Raw genomic sequence first — 21,395 nt, forward strand, 5'->3', positions numbered from 1 at the left:
TGAGCCACTCAAGAAAACTATTATCTCCATTCTAGTTCACCTTGGAGAAAAAAAAAAAAAAACGTAAAATCAAATGCTATTTACATATTAATACTATAAAACAGGATGGTGGTAACCTTTTCTTCATGCTTCTAGGCTGTGCAGCTTACCTTAATAGTTGTAGCTATATACATCTCAGAGCACAGTGTTAGAAGCCTATGTGTTGTGCTCTAAAACCCGTACTCTAAAGGATTTCTGTGGGGTCACAGAACAAATTCTGAACCTCTGTTTATAAACTTTAAGCTGTTTAGCCCTTCTGGGAGGGAGTCTGCTTGCCCTGATTCTTCAGTATCAAATCACAATGCATAGAAGCATTTGTGTTAAAGTAGTCAGATGTAGCTGTACCTTTGCTCTTCCTGGTCCCAGTAAGTAGTAAGACTTAAAAGTGCAGTACTGAGGCACCTCCTGGGAACCACAGGCCTGTCAGGGTGACCTTGGAGCCAGGGAAGGTCATGGAGTAGACATCCTGAGTGCCATCACACAGCATGTGCAGCACAGCCTAGCCAGCGTGGGTTTGTGAAAGGCAGGTCCTGCTTCACCAACCTCATCTCCTTTGATGAGAGGGTGACTTGCTCAACGGGTGAGGGAAAGGCTGTGGATATTGTCTGCCTGGATTTTAGTAAAGCCTTTGACACTGTCTCCTGCATCATTCTCCTGAAGAAATTGTCTGCTCATGGGTTGGATGGGTGCAGTGTTCATTAGGTTAAAATCTGGCTGGATGGTGAATGGAGTTAAATTAGTTTCTGGTCAGCCACAAGTGGCAATCCCCAGTGTTGTGACCAGTTCTGCTTAATATCTCTATCAAGGTTCTAGATAAGGAGATTGGGAGCACACTCAGCAAGCAGATGACAATTTGGGCAGGACTGTTGAACTGTTGGAGGGTAGGAAGGCTCTGCAGATGGATCTGGATAGGCTGAATTAATGGGTTGTGGCCAAGGGTATGAGGTTCCATATGGTAAATGCCCTGTCTTGCTCTTGGGTCACAACAACAGCATGGAATGCTACAGACTGGGGAAGACTGGCAGGAAAGCTGCCTAGCAGAAAAGGACATGGGGGTGCTGGGTGACAGCCTGCTGGACATGAGCCAGTGTGTGCCCAGGTAGCCAAGAAAGCCAATGACATCCTGGCCACTGTCAGCAATAATGTGGCCAGCAGGACCAGGATCATCCTCCTGTACACAGCACTGATGAGGCTGCACTCTTGTCCTGTGCCCAGTTTTCAGCCCCTCATGACAAGATAGGTGCTGGCATGTGTCCAGAGAAGGGCAACAAACCTGGTGAAGGGTCTGGAGCAGAAGCCCTACGAGGACCAGCTGAGGTTTTTAGCCTGGAGAAGAGAAGGACAAGTAGAGACTTCATCACCCTCTACAGATACCTGAAAGGAGGTTGTGGACAGGTGGAGGTCAGTCTCTTCTCCCAGGTAACAAGCAATATGACAAGAGGAATCATCCTCAAATTGTGCTATGGGAAGTTTAGATTAGATATCAGGAAAAAATTCTTTACTTAAAGGTTTGTCAGTGATTGGCATAGGCTGCCCAGGGAAGTGGTGGAATCACCATCCCTAGAAGTGTTTAAAAACTGTAGATATGGTGCCTAGGGACATGGTTTAAGTGGTAGACCTGGCAATGTTAGGTCAATGGCTGGACTCAATGATCTTAGAGACATTTTTCCAATTTTAATGATGCTGTGATTCTATGACAAAGCTCAGTGTTTTTCCCTAAAAATACACTAGAGCTGGCTCTATTAAGGTCATACTTGATCTGCGCTTTAAGATACAGAATAAATATACTTTATGTGCAAGGTGCTCTTCCACCATGGCATCTTCATTTCAGAAGGAAAATTAAGTTTTGCAATATCAAAAAATGACTGCATGAGTAGACACCTTAGCATAGCACACTTGCTATAATGTGCATGGACTTGAAAGCTGGCTGATCCAAGGAAATATGCTGCTGTAGGTATGAAGAGTTTGAAAGACAGCAGTCAGCAGACAGCAGAAGTTCCTCATGTCTCAACTATTCTCCTTAAACCAAAATTAAGAATATGACTGCAAAGCACAGTAACAATGGTCTACAGACAGAGAGGCTGTGTTCAATTACATTCCTCTCTTCATCTTTTCTTGAATTCCACTGACAGAAGTCTGTCAGGTATTCAGAATCTTCTGGAGCACAGAGTTCTCACTGCAATCCTTTGTAAAACAGAACCCCCCCCTATTCCTCCATCTTCCAACATACAAGTTCATTACAGCAAGTTACTTATGTTCTTCTCTTTTCTGAACAGGCTGAAAAGCAAGGGAGCCATCACCCAGTTGGAAAAACACCAATGAAAAGTGTGATAATTCATTCTTATGTCAAAGACTGTGAAGAGGAGAGAAAATGTGATAAATTAATCCATTCTAATAAGGAGAGATTGTAATAAGAATAGGGACTCATTCAATTAATCCACTCTTAATATAATCCTATAAGAATGATATGGACCTCCCTGGATACCATATCTCAAGATATGACAATTCTTTTTTCTTAGCCAGCAGTTCCTGATTACAGAAAAGTAATTAGGCAAAACTGTCTAATAAAGTGGTATTTGAGAGATAACCAAAATATAACCAATCTAAAAATGTCGAAGATTAGTTTATAGAACCTTCTTAAAGAAGCCAGATCCTTGGTAGGGTAAGCAAACTCACCCACAGATTGATTCAGATTGTCAGGGTGAGACAAGATTTTTTATTTTGGTTTTATTGCATCCACTGAAAATACTTTGGGCATTCAGATTATCTGGCTGCTCTTTATACAAAAAGAATTTTAAGAATTATGTAGGAAAAATATTAGAGGGTATAGGAGAAACTGTTTTTCATGCTCATTAGATATGACCCAGGGCCAAAGACTAAGAGTCATAAAAGTTTTCTACAGAATTTTATTAACAGTTAGTTTCCCACTGAACAATGTGTGTAAAGAATATAATGCCTGGATCTCTGTAAAAAGGTAAAATGCAGTGGTCTAACTGGTTAGCTGCACCATCAGTCTTCAAGGTCTGACCATATCCTAGCAAGACTTGCTATGCCTGCACCAGTCATTCCTGCACACCATGCCCACAGTTCAGTTGTCTTATATCTAGTAAGTCACTTAAAATGAATAAGAAAAAATATATTCTCTGCTCCTTAATGTGTAGTTGCACCATAACAAATAACCTCAAAGCTACAGTAACAAATCCCCTGCCAATTAAAAAGAAAAACCAAAACACCAGACTGTAATGGAATCCTGATATATCCTCCTCAAGAGCAGATCAAATCCTATCACCCCATTTTGCCTTGTGTCTCTAAAGCAAAACTGTTAGATTCTGCCTTTTTTTCCCAAATCTATTGCAGTGGTTCACTCTACACCAAAAATTGTATTTTGGTTGACTATTGCTTAGATATTTTTTATCTGTAGTTTGATCATACATGATAAGCACAGTCTTTCAAAGTTATCTTTATCTGCCTGGTTTCCACTATGCAAAGGTTATTAATGAGGGTTGGCATCTAATCCGCATTTCCTTTTTTTGTTAATCAAAATAAACAGTAGACCTGTGTTGAATCTATTCAAGCTCCTTCAGACATGTTTCTGTCACTTCATACAATGGATACAACATAACTTGAAATTCTAATTTAAACTTCAGTCTTCTTAAATGCTACTGTCTGCACCTGTTTTACAGCCAGTTCTCCTTAGTCACATATTCTTTAACACCTTTTTAATGATATTTTTTCCTCCAAAAAATCAACAAACCTGATGTACTCACTAGGGCATATAACGATTATTCCTAGAGGACAGATTTTTATATCATGAAAGCTTGCTATGTATACAGTGTTGGTTTATAATTTAATATATCTTTGTACAGTGCTAAGTTTAATATTTACATTTAAGGTCAATTACTTTTTCCTTTAATACTAGAATTTATTCTTTTTTTCAATTTTAGGGACACTTAGAGAAAAATAATACTTTGATTGTGGGTTTGGGTTTCCCAAGCAAATATCTCCTTCAGATTTTAGGGTGTTTCACAGCATGGAGATTGCCCTGTGGAACATGGCTAACCACCTGCTTTCAATACCAACTGGCATTGCTACATTTATTATCTTAGATCTTTCAGTAGCATTTGACATCAGTTGACATTGCTCATCATGGGATTTTCCTGGAGCATCTGGAATCTTGTGTTGGCCTAAAAATCATTACTCTACGCTGCCCAGAGCAGTCAGTTCTAATCTTTTTAATTTATATGTCTTCAGTGCAATGGGCTCTGCTGCTAGACTTACTTTTTGTCCCCAGGCTCCTGAAGTCTGCATAATGCTCTCAGCCATAGTGTTTAAGTAACAGGGCACTTGCTACAGCAATTAGTTTAACAGCAGCATCCTAAAAGTGCTCACCAATGATAAAATAAAATTTTAAAATTATAATACAATTCATATTCTGCATTGTATCAAGTCATAGGTGAACATTCTTGGACTTACCAGTAGAATTATTTCTTTGTAGTGAGTCATTCAGGCAATAAAATATATTTTATTATTATTTTCTAACTATTTAGAGTTTAATCAATTTTTATTGATTGTACCTATATAATAACTAACAAATTAATGGTGTTTAGGAGATGCATTATGTTCAGTAACTGTAATGTGTAACTTGTCCATACATCTCAGGATAGTGAGTTACTATTTTAATAATTTATTAATAATTAACTATTCTTTTCTGAAGAACAGAAAATGGTGAGTATCAGATACTCTTCTTTGCAAATACATAATCTATGCAGATATAAACACTAGTATTGTTATGTACCAGTGCTTACCAAACTCTGCAGACAGCACAGCCATTCCTTCTTTAAACTGTTAACTTAGTGGGCATCAATTTGGCCAAGCCAGCTGGGTTTGATTCTTTTTTGTCATTGTCACTAAATTCTGCAGTGGAGATTTTAGCTTTGTGACTCTGAACTGGGTTTCAGCTTATAGCTGTCAGTAGTTTTTACAGGCACAAAATGCTGCTGTAGGATTGGAGGAGAATTTGGAATGCTAGCCCTTCATAATGCAGATATAGTTAACAGACACACTGAGACTAACCCTGGGAATGGGGAAGGAGCAAGAAAGAATAGGGAAGTTAAGTGGGATGAAAGGAATAGAGTTCAACAGATTTACAGCAGACTGGAAATCATATTAGGATGCCATTTGAAAACATGGCTTGATCAGATATCAAACTAAGCTGGCATATCAGTTTATTAGCCCTCCTCTTTAAACCTTGTATTGGCTTCTACCCAAGGATCTGATTGATGCCATTACACCACCTCATCTGCCATAAAAATCTACAGCTCTCATGACTCTGGCTTTGGTAGCCAATAAAACTTTTTTTTTTAATGTTTCTTGCCAAGTCAAGAAATTTGATGATGTAATTTACCAGCCTGATTATTCTGTAATTTCAGTTTATTGTCTACTCCATTTCTGAATTTACCTACTGCAAGGGCTTTTTACCATTATATGATTCACCTCTGCAACTCAGCTCCTTCAGACATCAGGAAGATGGATGCAGTAAGCAACTTTAAGGCTGTTTAATTCATTCTGCCTGGAACAGTTTTTAATTAGACATCATTTGAGATTTTTTTTTAATTACTTCTTGATGCTTCTGGTCACTGAACTCTGTAACTTGCCCTAGTATGATAATGAGAAGTATGCCTTAGAAGTTGAAATGCTAGAATAATAAGCACAAAATCCACTCAATATTATTCTTAGAGTCAGAAAAATGCTATGATTTGCCTTTTGCAAATTATTTTAATAAATTTTCTAAAATCATGGTGGGGGAAAAAATAGCACAACATCTCCAAATCCAGAGATTATCTTTTTACACTGCTTTTTCTTTTTTTGGGGGGTAGGGGAGGGGAGGCCTGGGGAAAGACCCTAGAGTGGTACTCAGATGGCAAGGTAAAATCTTTTATTTAATGAAGAGGAAGCTGAAGTTAAAAACATAGCATCAGGGAGGCTGAACTAACCATGAAAATAAATAGTAGCACAAAACCTGCCTCTGCCACCACTACCCCTTGAAAAAAACCCAACCAAACAAAAAACAACAGCAAAACAAAAATAAAAAACAAGCAAAAACAAACAAACAAACAGAAACCTCTTCCTCTCTCTTGTCTAGGACCATCTCTGTACAATTTCTTCTTGCAGTTAGGTTTGTAGAAATTGTAGTTAAAATACAATGAAGATAGAGGACAAGAAATTTTAAGTGTTTGAATAACTACTAAGAAAAACTTGTAATTTTTGGTACTGAGTCTACTGAAAAAAATCTATTTTTGATAATAAGTACATTGCCTTCACTAGTAGCTTTGGGTAACTGCAACTAGATATTCCAGGACCAAAGCCAACATATTGTATGGCTACTGTCATTACAACTTCATTCTAGTAGCTCATTAGAACCACAGAAGCTAAACAAAAGTGCAGAAAAATTATAGACTCTCTTTCCTTTCAGCAATCTCTTTTATGCTAAAGAAGATGTTCTTCCTAGGAGAGTCAAATCTCAATTACAAATAAGTAATAAAAGCAAGCACCTTCATCCAAACAACCAGAAGAAAAATCTTACTTTGTGCAAGAAGCAGGTATCATGAGTACAATCCTATCAGCAAAACACTCACAGGCTTCTTAAATGAGCTTCTCACACTGCTGTCATAGGCACCCAGAGCTCTCTATGATAAAATATTAACTCTCTATCATAATCCAGCTTGTGTGTTTGTATACTGTTATGGTGCAGATGCTCTCAAAGCAATGAGAGAAAAATATATTTAGACAGAAATTATCCAGAACAGGAAAAAGACCTACAGCATGAGGTAGGGCTTCTCCATCGCTTATATGACTCAGATATAAAATCTTTATCTGACAGCATTGCTCATCCCTGCTCATACAATTTTGCATAGGAATAAAGAGATTTAGTGAACTCCAGAGAACAGAAAGAGATGCTGTCGCATCCACATAAAGAAAAGGGGAAAGCAGTGCTTTTCTGGAAATGTCTATCTCAAACCTGTTACTATATCTTTAGTCTTATTCATATGTATACATATTATGAGGACACTGTGTGTCAGTGACACCAGCTGGAATATAATCAGGAGCATGAAAACCACTTATATAGCTCATGCCACAATGACAGGGCATGATATGGTTACCCTGTAAACTCTCATATTTCAGATAGAAATTTTCTGTCTCCAAAAAAATTTATATCTTTTTTGAAAGCTATGATCAAGGCATCTAGGAGTTAAATGCTTCTACCAAGACAAAATGTTAATGCCAGAAAAGAGATTAGAAAAAAAAATCATTTTCATGTAAGACATTGAGAAAGGCAAATCAATCTTCCTCGTCCAATAAGCATTGCACAAAAAAGGAGTACTTGGTCTGTAATAATTCTCATTCAATATCAGAAAAGAAGTTGTTTTAGTAAGTACAGAGAAAGAACTTTTAGTGGGAATTTATTTAAGTATGTCTTTCTATTGACCTGAATGCCACCTTTAGTTGACATTGCCATCCTTTGGTTTGATCTCAAAATTCTTCTATATCAGTATTTAAACTACTTTGTCCTCTAAGTCGCTCAATCCCAGTTCTTTGCCCATCACATAAGATAGCTGAACTCTTGGGGTGCTATCTGTTAGTAAAAATAGAAATGAAATGCAGAGTTACTTCAATTGATCAAGAGCAAATTGCCATATTTGTGTAAAAACAAGAATAGATATTTCTAAGTACATCTGTCATAAGAAGAAGCAGCTGCTAATTATGGTAGCAACTGCAGTTTAATTGACTTGGAAGCTTAATATCTTTGTTTGATTCCATACTACTGACAAATAAATTGAAAAAAAAACAAATTAAAGAACCAGCATCAGGCATTTGGTTGGAATTGATTAACATTTAGATATGATCAATCCAAGATATGAAGCATCATTAATCCAGGTAGTGACCCCTAGTTATGTTGCTCAACTGCTCACAAATCCACAAACCTTGTAGCTGAATTAATAGCATTAATTTTATCTTTTCCAGCACTGGCTAACTACAATAACTGAACATCAGTAACAGTGGCATAAGTAAAACCAGTGACACAAACATCTTAAGGCAATGGAAAAACATTTTTGCTTACTTTATATGGCAGAGTAATATGCTTTGGTCTTCAGTGGATCAGCTGCAAAAGTCTCCCTCATCTGAGAAATCAAGTGGCAAGCAACCATCACAGTTAAGACATTTTCACACTTTAACTCAATTATATAGTTAGATTTCTGATAAATTTAAAAGCAGAGTCCCACATTTCTTTCCATTGTTCTCAAAGCAAATAATTCATAAATCTTTTTACCACACGGCTTGTTAAAATTAATTCCTCACAATCTTTCCCTTGAGACTCGATACTTGGAAATTTGCAACCAAAGCATTTTGTTTACTCAGAAGAGAATATCCTCAAAGACACTAGAATTTCAAGAAGACATTAATTACTTTTTATTAAAGGCAAAGTATTAGTCACATATTTTTCTATGAAATTCCCGTTACAGACACATAGGTCATGATACAAAGTTTTAGAAAAAAACAATCACCACTGCAGCAAGAATGTACAAACCATGCAAGTCTCCTGGCTAGAGAATCCTAGGAGTTATCTCCATTAAACTACACTTTCTAAGATGCTACTGAGAAAGTATTGAAGCCTTTAAAATGCAGACTGAAAAGGCACTGATAAAGATGTAAGAAAAACAGGTCTTTTATAGGAAGTTAAAAGGAAACCAAAACCAAGCAACCATCCAGAAAACTTTGGTATTCTTGCCTCACATGTACACTTCAAGGTTTTGCTACTGAACTCAGGACAAGACAGAAATTTTAAAAAAATAAAATAAAATAAAGTGGTGTGTCCACGTAATATTAAGGCTGTCCTTTAAAAAGCATATCTAAACACAGGTATGTAGTTACGGAAAACTTTGGCCAGTCCTTTTGCTGCACAATCATGTTCCTGCAATTCCAGCATTTATAGTACAGCACTGGGTTATCCCAAGTTTAACTTGAGCTGTCTGAAGATGCAGCCAAAAATCTGCTCAATAAAGAGGCACTAGTAGAAACTTTGGAAGAACACAAATTCCATTCTTATTTACCAAAAGGTAAATGCTCTCTTTGGGGAGTAAATTCATTAGGGCCCAGATCCCTTATGGGACAGTACTGCTACAAAAGGTAGATAAGGAACTTGTTCTAAGTCTGGATTCTGTATCACAAAAAAAGCACATAAAGAATTTTGTACTTCCCCCAGCTATCAGAATGATCACAATGTATTCATTCACTCTGGTCACTGGTCACATAAGAGCTGGAGGAGTACTAAGATGTGTTATCAGAAGACCTGGTCTCAATCTTTCTGGGCTTGCTGAAAAAAGGGGATAAATAAATTCTCTCTCCACATATCTCATTTTCCTTTCTAGCAAAAATTGTCAGATCCTGAAAGCATAGAAACCTGGGAAGTTCTCTATGACAGGATCTGTCATTCTGGGTAGTTTGGGAAATAAAAAGAAGGTATAATCAGGTCAACTTCAAGTGTCTTGTAATTCTATCTTAGCTTCACTGAAGCCAGTCATCCTAAAAACATTAACATACTTCAGAATCCCAAATTAATTTGATGCAACTGCCACTCAGCTCCTGTCCTAGTACTTTCCATTTGCTAGGCACAACAAATTAATGACAATTCACACAGGGCACAGTTAAGGAACAATACATAATGTTCTTTTCAAGAACTTTCATTATTGCCTAAAGCATCATTAGACTCAAACTTCTGAGTAGAAACAAAAATTCGTTCTTTACATTTACAGGAAATGTGAGCTGTGCTGTGTGAGGTGTATGTAATTCCCACTTTGTAGAGACAGTACTGTGATTTCATTTAACCTTAGAAACAATCATTGAGGTTATTAAACTTGAAGTCTTTTACAGTCTGCAGAAAAGTTATTATTTTACAGCTACTTTGTATTTTCCTTTTTACCCCTCAGTAGTAAAAAAATCTAATATGCTAGCCCATCTCATCTTCAGGATATAAACAACTCCCCTGAAGTATCTGACATTAAGGGCTATAAAGCATGAACAATTGGATGCAGATTACCTTGTCTATCCACAACACTTATGCATCTCCCCATTACCATGGTGCCTGAGCACTTCACAATTTTAAATGCAATTATTCTCATAAAATAAGAGAAGCGCTACCATCAGCAGTTTCTAGAAAGAGAGCAGAGGCACAGAAAGTCTGTGGGACTCTCAGTGAAGTCAGTCACAGAGGCTAACACTCAGACTAGTGGATTCACCTCTCTGTTGTTTTATTTTGCCCCAAGCAAGTATTCAGAGAGAGGCAGTCTGTATATGAAGCTCTCTGACATATTAATCCGTGTACGTGCGTGTGTAATGCAGAGAGCCTAGTGAAATTGTGCCCTGACCTAGTTAGGGGCTCCAGATGCTTCTGTAGGCTAAATAATTATGAGAGCAATTATGTTAATTTAGAATAAAGTTACTGAATTCAATCAAGTTATTCCAGCATTACATCAATCTGAGATGAGAATTGAGCACTGAGTGGCACATGCACTAATGGTTTTGGACCTTTTTAGTGTTCATAGCCCACATGATGCATTCAATGGCCTCCTTAAATCTAAAGTGTGTCCAGAATAACGGGAAAGTGCTGCCCAAGCAGAAAGCCTCTCCTGTTCAATAAACACTGTCCTCTGAAGTACTAGCATTACTAGAGGAGAAAAGCTTCTTTAAGCTTTCTTCTGTTATCTCAAATGTTCTAGAACTGTGTAAAATTGTTTAGAGGTTACAGCGGCATTTCTGCTTTTACAGCTCATTTAACTATGCAATTAGACATTACAATAGATATGGAAGATTTAAAATTAGATATGCTTATCTTCAGTGCATGGGTCAGTACTTTTAACTTTAAAACAAATTAACATTTTGCTTCTCATCCCCCTCCCCTCTCTACCACAAAATGAGGGTGTTTATCTTAACTCAGCAATTCTTATTACTTCCATCAGATGGTAGGAAGCAACAGGATAAGTTTTCTGGATTTAAAAGAAAGTGCTGCTGTGAAGCAATTGCAAGATAGCCAGACCAATAATTCATTTTGTAAATGTGGAGGAAAATATGTGCGAATACAAAATTTCCACGATAGGAAGGTGAACAGGCAGTCCAATGACTGGTAATTCAGTGCTGGAAATTACATCAGCCTGAACAGATATACAATATTATATTTCTATTCAAAATGGGGAAACTGAATGTCAACGCAGTGGGGGACAAAGTAGTAGAGGAATATTGCATCTTTAATAGGATTTTGAATTCAAATATGCTGAGTGAAACTACTTAAAATTGTATTGGAATAATAAATAGATAACATTTTCATTTAAAAAACAAACCAGCTGCTGGATCAACATATAGCTATAAAATCCATTCTTTTATGAAGAGGATAAGAAAATATGCCCTGGAAATAGAAATGAGAAGTGAAATCTCAACCATGTGGCCTTCTTCAGACTATGGAAGGAAAAATATAACAAGGTTAACTTTGTTCTTTTTTGTCTGCAGCCCAAAGAGAGTCTCAAAGCCACAATATCGTTTTTCATCATGGTTTCTATTTCTGGAATAGAAGAGGGAGGTTGGGGGGTGGAGAGGAGAGAGATTTAAGCTGCTTTCTTTTCTTCCCATTTTCTTTCAGTCACAGAGTAGCATTATTTGTATTTAACATTCTACATAATGTTGGAGTATTTTGTGTGAGAAATTATGCCTATTGGTTGTTACCTTCACCCACAATTAGTAAATGAGAACAGTGTTACAGGGTAAATGTGTCACACATATTCTTAAGAGATCAAGAAGTCAACTTAATCCAGAAAGAGTACTTCCAGTGACCAATACCAAGTATGACTGTAACAGAAAGGAATAGGTCTTCCATTCACTTGAGGCTTTCTTTAAACACAAAAAAAAAATCAATAGAAATTGACATTATTATTATTTCAATGAGAGTAGGATCAGCTATTTATCTCCTATTATCAAGTTTTCAATGACTGGAATGTCAATAATTAACCCTTTTTCCTCATTGATATTGAGGCACCATTAGAAACAGATCATCCTCTCCATCTAGAAAACTAAAAGCACCCTCCTAAAGCATCTCAAACAGTACAGAATGTATAGCTTTATGAATCAGAGCCTTTGAGAAGTTAGACACAGATTTTCAAATAGCTAAAGAAAGTCAGGGCTGAGTTCCCACCCTCACTAAGGCCACCTACAACTTTACAACTACCTGAAAGAAGATTGTAGCAAGCTGGGGGTCAGTCTCTTCTCCCAGATAACAAGTGACAGGACAAGAGGAAATGTCCTCAAATTGCACCAAGGAAGGTTTAGATCAGCTATTAGGAAAAATTTCTTCACTAGGAGGGTTTTCAAGCATTGAAACAAGCTACACAGGGAAGTAGATGAGTCATCATCCCTCCCTACAAGTATTTAAAAGACAAATTTAGAAGATGAGGCACTTAGGGACATGTCTTGGTCATGAACATGGTGGTGCTAGGCTAACTCCATGGTTGGACTCAATGATCTTAGAGCTCTTTTCCAACCTCAACAATTCTATGATTCTATTCTATGTTTCTATGATCTAAGATATTTTCCCAACCATCCATAATTCCTGATGGTTTTGTTTGTCATTAATTGATTAAATGCAGAAGAAAATGTTTTCTTTTAAAAAGACCTTATTTGAGCTATGGCTAGAAAAGGGATGTGAGATAATGGGAAATGAGAAATTTTTTCAGACATGTACAAGACCTCAGGTTTCCCTTACCACTTCCCTTTCCAAGTAAAACCTCCATGATTTTTTATTTTTTTTTTCAATAAAATACTTGAAATCTGCAGCTGTTTGGCCATAAATTCAAACCATAGGCTGGTAAAAAATATTTGGAAGAAAAACTTAGTGCATGCTGAAGGTAAACACACTTTCATAAGCACATTAAACCTTGTCCCGTAGGATTGCAGAGGCACTGAGCATAGAGAGCATTTTCATTTAAAGACTGGTAAAGCTCTTGGTGTTCTTGCTATCAGTGCTCACCTAGTTTAGCTAAGTTATTGAATTAAAAATTAATGAAGGACCAGGTTTGAAATTCTGCCCCACTGCACAAAGCTTATAAATACCCTACAACGATACTGCATCATCATGATAAATTATACATGTAATGGTTCTGAAAGTTATGTAAATTCAAGAAAACTTTAATAAAGTTGTACTCTAACTGACATTGATTGTGTACAGTTGCAGACACAACTTAATCAACTGATTCTGAGCTGCAGTAAAAGAGAAATATGTATTCTTTTCTCTTGTTTACTCCCTGGAAGAATAAACTGAAAATCACCAAATTATCCTCCCTTCACAACTGTCTGAATATTAATTGCAAGCTTGAAGGGCAACAAAACACATTCAGCATCACCAGGACTAGTAATTAATTTGAAAGTTTCAGACTCTGACATATTGTGTACACAGTGCTGAAAAGATAACCCAGAGAATGTATTCCTCCTTTGCTGCTTATGGTCTGTGATCATTCTTGTAGATACATTCAGAATTTAAATTTTTCAGACTACAGACAGAATAAATTGCAGACTTTTAGAAATTAATCCAAGGCAAAAAGGTCACCATAGAACAAAAATTCTATGCCATGTGTAAGTAATTTTGGTGCTAAATTATTTATAAGAAATATTCCTATTTTTTTATGAAATTAAAAATTTTGTTTCAAATCATTATGAAGAAAAATTGTGGTTAAACCACTATGTCAGTCAGTAGTTTTCAGTGGTTTCACAATTTGGCAATACAGAGAGCTCACAGAACGCTGACAAGTGAACTCTCACACTTCAGGGAAAATATTTACACTTTTTAATGTTACATTTACCAAATCATTCCTTTTTTCCTTATGTTAATTATTTGCACAAGATTTAGTCATTTACAAACACATTGTGAAGCTTAAAGGAGTGTACTGACACAATTGTCTCAGGAAAGCATTTACCAGAGGGCTAGTAAGAGTTGATGAGGACAGATATAAGTATTTCTGTTTTCTCTAGACTTTTTAATTTCTTTAGATACAGAAGTTTATACCTGTATAAATGGAAACTTGCTTCTTTCCCAAAGCTCTGCCTCATGTGTAAATTATGCCAGTACCTCAAAGCTTGCAGTCTGCTACAACAGCACCTAGACATCAGCTTCCCTGTGCATGTTATTGGAGAGTAGATCATTTTACTCATTAGAAAAGATGCAAAAAGAAATATGAAGACACAGCTTGAATGTCCGATCCAGCTCAGCTTTAATATGCGTCTAACAAGTACTAGAGGACTTGATTCTTGATTGAAACAATTCTCTGAAGACCAATTCTCAAAAATTGGGAAATATGCCATGTAATTGGGTCAATGGTTGTATGCACACTAAATTTTAGTATGGCCATATTTGTTTCACTTGCCCTACCCAGTCTGTCTAAATGCAAGACATTTATCATCTGGAAGTAACAGACATATTAGTGTGACCTTCAAAGAACAAAAATATCTTATATGCAAGATGCAGCATTTCTTTTCTAATCTTTCTAAACATCAGTGGCAGGCACAGATATTCTTAATTACCAGCACAAGATATTAGCTTTATCAGAGCACAACATTTTCCCACCTGTAATCCTCAGGGTGCATGACACAACAAATTCAAGGTTCATTTGGGCACTTTGCATGCCACTTAGTGTGGTCACAGGTAACCAGAGTGAGCCTGCTGACTGAAAATTGCAGCATTCAAGGCTACAAAGAATTCAGCACTCAAAACTGACAGCTTTAAGTTCCAGGTTGTCTGAGCCAGAAAAAATTTTGGATTTGCTGTCCTACAAAGGCTAGTATCACCAGAAGTTCTTCAACACAACAATCATTAAACAAGGAAAGAAATAGATATTAGGTAAGACACAAAAGCATCATCTGATCATTTCATCAAACCAATCAGGGATCAGTTATAAGAAGATCCAGAACTCAGACTTGGACAGCATCACAGCTCACTTATATTCAGGTAATGACTTAAATTATCTTATGAAGCTAAAGAAAAACAGATTGGGTCCAGAATAGAACATCTCCTTAGTAAAGAAGTATTCAGATACACATTTTTGGAGTTGAGTCATTTGTCCTTCTAGAGGAAAACAGTCCAAGTAGGCACATATCACAGAAGTTCTTAAATAAATGACAGTAAAACTCTTATTGACATTTTTACAAACAAGCTCCACTTTCACCAGGACATTCTTTAATGTGATGTGCCAAAAACTCCCTTTAGTAAAATCTTCTAAGGAGACCTCCCTTCTTGCAATCGTACAGAGAAGCAATCATTCCCTTATTCTTCATGGTGGACAACTGGGAGTTTCAGGCTGACACTTGCAGTTGCCCTTTCCTTGCCCCCTCCCATGGGCAAATGAATACAAGCCATTAAATCTTTTCATCTTTATCTTTAGCTTCTTAAGGAAAGCTAGTTTCACCTGATCCTCACAAGACCTGGAGTCAGAGTGGAGCATTTCAGCATTCAGGGCTGCTAAAGCAGAAATTCAAAGGACATTCCTCCCACCTCTTCAAACCTAGCCACCAGCAACTCAGTAACCTCCGGCCTGAGATGCTTTGTATAAAAGCACTGACACATCAGTATGACACCTCAGTACTGTAACGCCTCTGGTGATTGTTTCTAAGTTTTGAGATCAGAAGTGCAAAGAAACTTTTGATAACAGAGTGTCAAAAATAATCAGAGTAAGTATGTTGTTTGTAGTCCTAAATGATAAATTCTTGTCAGTAAATGCTCAGCAGCTGGTACAAATTCTCAGATGGTCAGCAATTACCTTAAATTCCACACCAAATCAAATCAATTTCTCTCCCTACCAGTTACATGTGTATTAATTCCTGGAGAGCCTGGGTGTCACAACACAGTTTTTTGGTGGGTAGAAATATTCTCATTTCCTCTCCATACTTGCAGACAGTGTTTTAGTTTGTTTATAAACCTTATCTCTTTCGGACATGCACATTCACATTCACCTATTGTGACTCTGAAAGTGTCTTTTAAAAGTGGAGGTAGGATTTCAGATACCTTAAAGGTGGGGATAGTTGAGCAATGCAAAAAAAAAAAAAAAAGGTGAAAAATAGGAATCAGTCCCCCTTCCAAATATAGAAGTAGTACAATACAGATCTCTAGTGCTTTGTAGCTATAGTTCCAAGAACTTGTTTTGCAAGGGTAAGGCTTTTCCTCTGTCAGCTTTTGACTTTAGTCTTTCATTTTCTTTATTTTCTCACAAGTGCCTTGGAACAAAATATTTGATTTCACGGTGAATGGAACCTTTTGTGTCAAGCTAAATTAAATGTTTCAGTCTTTCATTTCAGCAAGAAATATTCCTTTCATTACTGTTTGAATAAATCTCTCCCTTTCTCTTTCTGTTCCCCTCCCCTCAATTTTATAGTCTGATATGGCAAGGCTATATCTGACATGACTGCACAGGTTGTCAGACATTCCTCCCTTTCATTGACTAATTTTTATCCAAATTTTCAGTCATAATTCAAAGCTACTACAAGAATTTAGTGAAAATTGGTGTCTCAAAAGATGGTAGACACCATACTAATACTCCCACTGGAGAAAAGGCAAACAGAACTTAGTATTTGACAACCTGCTGGGATGCTCAGCATATATTCACTATCTGATCAGTTTATCTAGATTATCCAGAGTAGCCACAGGATGCACACTATTTCTCACCCAGTAAGTAAACAGAAAGTAGGTCGAGATTGACAGAAAATGGAAACAGTATGGTAGTCTGCAGGAACAAAGAAAAGATCTAGAAATATCTCAATGCTGAGTTTCTGGTTCTTGCAGTGGAATGGGAGGGTGTTGTGGGAAACATAGTATATAAATCCATCATAAATCAGGCTTCCATTGCTCCTTTGCCTGTAGACTGGCTGCCAAAACAAAACTTACTGTTTACACAACTTCCAAACTACACCCACCTCAAATGTTGCAAAAAAGAGCACTTACCAGCTGGGAAGGTTGAGGGTTTTCACTTCACAGTACTGTCTCTGACTGACAATTTCTGTGGATGCTCCCAATAAGACAGAAGAGAACCCCTGTAGGATTATCTTCTCTGCAGAAGCAGCAAAAGCCATTTGTTGTCCCACAAGTCTCAGGCCCAGTACTTCATACCTACAAAGGAATTTACAGATCCATTCAGTCCTCCTTCCCTTGAAACCTTGCTGCATTAGTTTAGGAACTGGCCTGCATTCGCTAAAATTTCCATCTCCTTATTTGCCCTTAATAAATAATTGAGGCTGGCCATTATTAAGGAGACCTCCAGCTGCCAAGTGTGAAATATCTGCCTAGAGGGCACATGATTAAGGACAAGTTCATAGCTCATGGAACATATTCAGTTTTCTTGGATCCACCTGATGAAACATGTCAGTTTACTAAGGAAAATTATTTGTGTCTACATCTGTATCCAAATTCTTCCCATGCCAGATTGGAATTAGATGGAAATGTAAGCTCTCTTCTCTTTTTTTGAAAAAATTTTTGGTCTATGTATAAACCAAGGTGTAATGGAGGTCCCTAGCTGATATGTTCTTGAACTTGTAATTCTGCTGACAAAAAGCCAAATATGTTTTCTTCCTTCTTAGATTCGCAACAGGACCGGGATCCTTTTAAAAACTGTTGCTCATGCAGATCTTACCAAAGTCATCCCATACACCTATAAACTATGGAAATACAGTCCCTCAGCTTACCCATGGACATAATTATGCTCAACTATCCTCACTTGGGCTAAGCAACACATCCCATTACCCTACAGATAATCATGTAACTGCTACTCAATGCAAGTAAGGATACAGACTTTAAAACCTAGTATCTTTTGAGGGGCTAAAAGCCAAAAACAAAACAAGGTAAAAAAAATTTACATTATTTTGACATATATTTATGGATTCAAGTGACTAATTGAAGGGCTAGCATAAAAACATACTCATGATTGGAAATTGATTGTACTTTTTTCAAACAGAGCCAGAGATTTCCTGGGGTTTAACCTGTCATTTGCATAGGTTAATTTTAAATGGCAGTGCAAATTTAGCTTGAAAAGATAATTACAATATTTCACCTCTTTTCATCTCAGGTTATGTAAATGAGACTTTAATCTTTTTGCAGTTCATATCATATTAATAAGCAAAAAAAAATTTGATTTATGTTATGCTGTCAATCATTTGATAGCAGTGGACGCAAATGAAAGCATGTGGGTACAAATCAGGCTAATTTCCAACTACTCTCTTAAGTCTTTCTTTTTATCTATAGGTTTATGGCACATATTCTAGATAAGAAAGTGAACAAAGAGATAGTTTTGACAGGTATCTTGTTAGATTGATTTGTCATTTTTGTCAGTAGTAAATTAATTCATCTTTCTGATAAGCAAACTGTTTCTTAGACAGACAGTTCTTTATTCTTTATTTCATTGTCTAAGATTCAACAGCTCTGCTCAGGTTCAACTATCTCTCACACATTATTTTTGCTAAAAGTCTTCCTTACCACACTCTTTTTTTTCCACAGTGAGAATGAGGGTCCAATAATTTTTTCTGGTTGCTCTCTTCCATTTTCTAACAAGTTCAGAATTTGTTCCAAGAGTAGTGCAACTCAGCTGGAATCAGGATGGTCATAGGCACTAATGACTTGGCTTTGCTTTCAACAGGCACTTTTATTCCAAGGATGTGAAATGGATGGAAAGAGCTCCAGTTCCTAACCATCATGATCAGGGGACACTGGTTTTTTTTACCTATATGTAAACTTTGTTCTCCATTTCACAGATGAAGTATTTTCTGGGTCTTGGGGCAATCAGCCTGTCCCAGCAGCAGTCAGGACTGGGCAGTTGCAGATTTTTCTTACAGTAATTTGATTTCTTTGTTCTACTACAGACAGGGCCTGCTTCCTTCATGAGAAATATTACAGAAATTATTTCCTGCATAAATCTTAGAAAACACCATCTCCCTGTCTCTCCAGAAACCCTGTAACAGCTTAAAAGCAGATCCAGCCAAACACTTCTGTCTCACTGAGCCCTCCATTTACTCTAGGACATGACAATATGGCCTTGAAAAGCTGTGGCTCCATTCACTGAGCTTCCCTGTGGCACTGAGGAAAACTGACGAGATCTAAAACTATAAAGAAATGTAAGTGATTAAATGCTCAAGACCAAGACTTTTTCTTATATCTCTGTTCCTTTCTGTCAGACTTCAATGCACATCAGTATCATCAGCAGGCTAAGAATAATTTCTCATTTCACTAAAAAATATTATCTTACCAGTTAAAAAGTCAAATTTTTAGGACTTTTATCCCATAGTTGTAATTTCTTCAGACCTTGACACACCTACCTGTCACCTGAGATCATCTTAACATGATTCTTACTGCATATATGGCAATATTTGAGAGTTAAAATAATCCTCTGGCTCCCTACAAGTATTAAAATCCAGATAATGTCCTTTCTTAAGATTTTCAAAAGTCTTTTTTAAGATTTTTCAGAAGTTCAGAAGTGTGTAAAATAACTCTCAATAACCATTGTCCAGTCCTTGACATGTCTTTCTCATTGAAAGGAAATGGTGGACTTCCTACAGCTATGAAAGATAACAGACACCTGAGAGAAGGGATCATCTAAGAGAAAAAAAAATTATACCAACATAGGCTTAGTCACTGTAAATAAAAAATAACTTTCATCAGAAGAAAGTTTGGCTTGTGGTTTGTGACAGTGTTCACAGGTGTTCTTGGATGAGGCAAGAGACGAGAATGTTGACTCCATGTTCAGAAGGCTTGATTTTATGATATATATATATTACATTATAACTAAACTAAAAAGAAATAGAAGGAAAGGTTTCGTCTCTCAGAAGGCTAGCTAAGAATAGAACAGAAAAGAATGATAACAAAGGCAGCTGGCTCGGACAGAGAGTCCAAGCTATCTGGTCTGTGGTTGGCCATTAATTGTAGACATTCAAAATGGCCCAATCACAGACACACCTGATGCATTCCACAGCAGCAGATAACCATTGTTTACATTTTGTTTCTGAGGTCTCAGCTACTCAGAAGAGAGAAAATCCTAAGAAAAGATTTTCACAAGAAGATGTCTGCGACAGTGGTTTATGTATGAACATTACTTGAGCCAGCCTTCATCTCTCTCTTACACCAAACTCAGTCTTTTTTCAAATTTCAGAGTGTTTTCTGTATCATTTTATAGATTCCAAGGAAAAAAAGCAAGTAGAAATGCTGGTGTGAGAAAGTCTTTTTCCAATATCTGATCTGGATTGAAAGAAAAATCACCAAGCACATTCTTACGTGCTTTGAGGGTTTTTGACTGCCATTAAAGATTGTATTGGGATCTATCCAAACTACATCTGTAGTTCAAAATTTGCTTATTACAGTGTCCCTCTAAACTGAGCTCTCTTAAAATTTTCAGAATGGTTTTTTAAATTATGTCATTTAATAAAATGTACAGTAATATTCTGCTTCCTGACTGCATGTGAGGAGGCTTCAAGTAATTACTTTTCCTTAGTTTTCTCCCACACATGTACAAATGCATGCACTATGCCTCCCACATTATCCTAAATGTGCAGTGTAAAATTACTGCACTGACAAGGAAATAGAAATAATTAAGTCCTCTGCTTTACCACTAGATCATCCAGGTCACATTCTTGTGACTTTCAGTGTAATAAAGCACTTTGACTCATTAAAATCAATAGGACTAGTGCTGGACATGGTTGATATTACATTTGCAGAACAGCATTTTTCCCCAATGAGAATATTGATCGAATTCTTTTAAACTCTTCTACTACTTCCTCTTGTTTTCACTGCTGCTCACATGAAAGCAATGCCAATTTTGAAAAGTTAAGTAGGGCTTTCCTTAGCTGCTACTCAAATAAGGTTGGTTTGGGGGTTTTTCTGAAGGATAAATGATGTTTGTTCACTTAACTTTGTCTTTCAGCCATGAAAAACAACCTGGTTTGTATGAAACATCTTCTTAGGCCTGAAATTCAGTGTAGCGAAAAAATCTCCTTTTCCCTTATCCTACAAGGTGAAAAAAAGTACAAAAAATTTAAGTTCAACTTTGGTAATGATGCTAAAATATTCACGAATGTAAAAAGGAGAGAGAGCACACACTAGAACTTTACTCCATGACTTGCGGTGAAAGTGTTTTAGAGTAAAAGGTTGTTTTACTCTTGGGAATTCATCTGCTGTCTGGTTTTAATGTGTTACATAGTTACTCTAAAGTAGTAAAATAGTAATTCCTGTACTGAAAGCATTTTTGTTATTTGTTTTTTCTCTAAAGAACAAATTACCAGTTTTTACCTGGGAA

This window comes from Molothrus ater, chromosome 4 (genome assembly GCF_012460135.2).
Source record: "Molothrus ater isolate BHLD 08-10-18 breed brown headed cowbird chromosome 4, BPBGC_Mater_1.1, whole genome shotgun sequence".
Taxonomy (NCBI): Eukaryota; Metazoa; Chordata; class Aves; order Passeriformes; family Icteridae; genus Molothrus; species Molothrus ater.